Source organism: Phoca vitulina, unplaced genomic scaffold, assembly GCF_004348235.1.
Source record: "Phoca vitulina isolate PV1807 unplaced genomic scaffold, GSC_HSeal_1.0 scaffold57, whole genome shotgun sequence".
Classification (NCBI taxonomy): domain Eukaryota; kingdom Metazoa; phylum Chordata; class Mammalia; order Carnivora; family Phocidae; genus Phoca; species Phoca vitulina.
In genome coordinates, this window is record NW_022589760.1 from 516,584 (window position 1) to 519,084 (window position 2,501).

At 49.8% G+C, this 2,501-nt stretch overlaps 1 pseudogene; it reads left to right on the plus strand.

Moving 5' to 3' along the window:
• The first annotated feature begins 795 nt into the window (after positions 1–795).
• Positions 796–2,204, plus strand: LOC116623108 (annotated as a pseudogene).
• The last annotated feature ends 297 nt before the right edge of the window (positions 2,205–2,501 follow it).

The following is a 2,501-nucleotide window of genomic DNA, read 5'->3' on the forward strand; positions in this document are numbered from 1 at the left end:
TAAAAAGAAAGATTCAACAAAATGAAAGAAGGATTTAGATAAGGGTGCCTAGATGGGAAAATTATAAAGATGCCAATGCTTGCCAATTAACCCATAAACTCAGTGCAATTCCAATGAAAACATTACATATTGGATTCTGCAAGGACAGGCGGACAGACAGACCCTGGGCGGGCCACCTGGCTCTCCCGCCGCCGCCTCAGCGGGCGCGGGGCTGCGTGGCGAGGCCTGATGCCTGCAGCGCGGGCGGGCGGGCGGCATCGTAGAGCTCAGCGAGCCTGAGTCGCCCAGACTCTTGCAGTTCCCGGCAGAGTGCGTGCCACAAAGCAGACGCCGTCAACAGCAGAAGCTTAGGGTTCTACAGATGTTCTACAGATGACAAAGGAGCCCGTCGGTGGAGGATCCTATCTCACCCAAATCTGGGAGAGCGATTTCCCAGCAATTGCTCTGGGTGATACAACCAAAGAACAGGAGTCTTCTCTTCTTTTTGGCCACGAAATGCCTACGTGCACCACACATTCCATGAGGGAAGAAGGGCGGAGCTTCTTGGATGATGATGGACATTCCACTGGACAGAATGAGGGCAGAGAGTGTGACATCTACACCACAAGGGTGCAGTGTGAACTTCCTCACCTCCCTTCCCGTCCAGCTCCCTGCCTCCTCTATCCACCGCGGTGTTGGGTGAGTTTTTTCCATTGCCCTGGACAAGAGGAGGAACTTGTCAATTTTAACGGGGGGGGGGGGGGGGGGGGGGGGGGGGTTAAGGGGGGGGGGAGAAGAGGGCCGTGTGGGGGGGGCGGGGGCTTTAAGCAGTGCGTTGACCAAAGCACCCTTGTGCAGTTTCCTCACACCAGACTCAGAAAGCTGCTCACCTGCCACTCAGAAGAGGCCATTCTGGAGCAGGGCGATTACCACAATGAGGCCAATAAAGAGTGTACTATTTTGATCGGAACACCTCCTTATTCAGATGTGTTTTGCATTTTTATTACACGGGAAAGCTGCAATGTCATTGGAGGAACTGTGTGTGTTTTTGTTCTGCCAGGAGATGGAGTAAGGGGGCCTTGAGGAGCTCTTCATCAGTTTCTGCTGCAGTAAGTGTTACCAGGAACGCAAGGAAGAAAACCACGGAGGAGGACTGGGACCAGGAGAGCAATGGCACGAATACCAGTTCCTCCTCTGAAGAGTTTTCTCTGAGAAGGAGCTGGAGAAGTTTGACAACGGGTGATTTGGTCACTTCCTGAAGAAGATCTGGATTTGAATGGAAAACCCAGCCTACTGCCTGCCTGTCCCCCAAGTTCATTGCCATCTCCTCCGTGAGCATGACGCTGGCCTCCGTTGTGGCCGTGTGTGTCCACAGTATATCAGAGTTCCAGAAGGAGGACGGAAAAGTGGATGACGCCATGCTGGAAGGCTTGGAGACTGCGTGCAGCACTTGGTTCACCTGCAACTTTGCCAGCCTGTTGGGCGCTGCTCCCTGTCAAAAGAAATTCTGGAAGAATGCTCTGAACATAATTGCCCTTGCTTTCATTATTCCCTTCTATGCCACTTTGGCTGTAGACACCAAGGAGGAAGAGAATGAGGACATTGAGAACATGGGCAGGGTGGTTGAGATCCTCAGGCTTATGAGGATCTTCCAAATTCTCAAGCTTGCCTGGCACTACGTAGGACTTTGGTCTCTAAGTGCCACACTGAGACACAGCTACCATGAGGTTGGGCTGCTGCTTCTCTTTCTGTTTGTGGGCATTTCCATCTTTTCTGTGCTTATCTACTCTGTGGAGAAAGATGACCACATGCCCAACCTCACCAGCATCCCCATCTGCTGGTGGTGGGCCACCATCAGCTCGACTACTGTGGACTATGGGGACACCCACTCGGTCACCTTGGCCGGGAAGCTAATTACCAGCACGTGCATCATCTGCGGCATCTTGGTGACTGGATGGGTGTCTCCACATTATCTCCAACAAGTTTTCCAGAAGCAGAAACACACTGATGTGGACCAGCGCAGTGAGGACCCACCAGGGAAGGGTCATGAGCTTTCTTGCTTTAACATTAGAGATATTTGTGCACACCAGATGCACGTCTTCACTACCAGTCTATCTTCTGTGGGAACTGTGGTGGGCAATCCCAATTCCACAGGTGCTTCAAGCATTGAAGACAGTGAGAATGTTTATAACACAGCATCCTGGGACAATTACACTGCAAAATGAACAGGGACATTTGCGCCTGTATCTTGTGTCCCTTCCTGATGTTAGCTTAACACAGTTTTAATAAACCTCAATGGGTTCATTAAAATCGTTTAATTCTCAGGGTGTACCTTTCAGCCATAGTTGGACGTTCGTTGCTCCAAAATGATAAAATATTCTTTATTTTCCTCATTAAAGTGAATTAAATGCTTGTTCTGAAATTTATTTTTTACAAGAGAGAGTTGAGCTAAGATTTTGGGAAAAAAAGTAAATGGTATTGGGTGGGATTTACTACTATGGCTTATGTATCAGTCTGTGTTT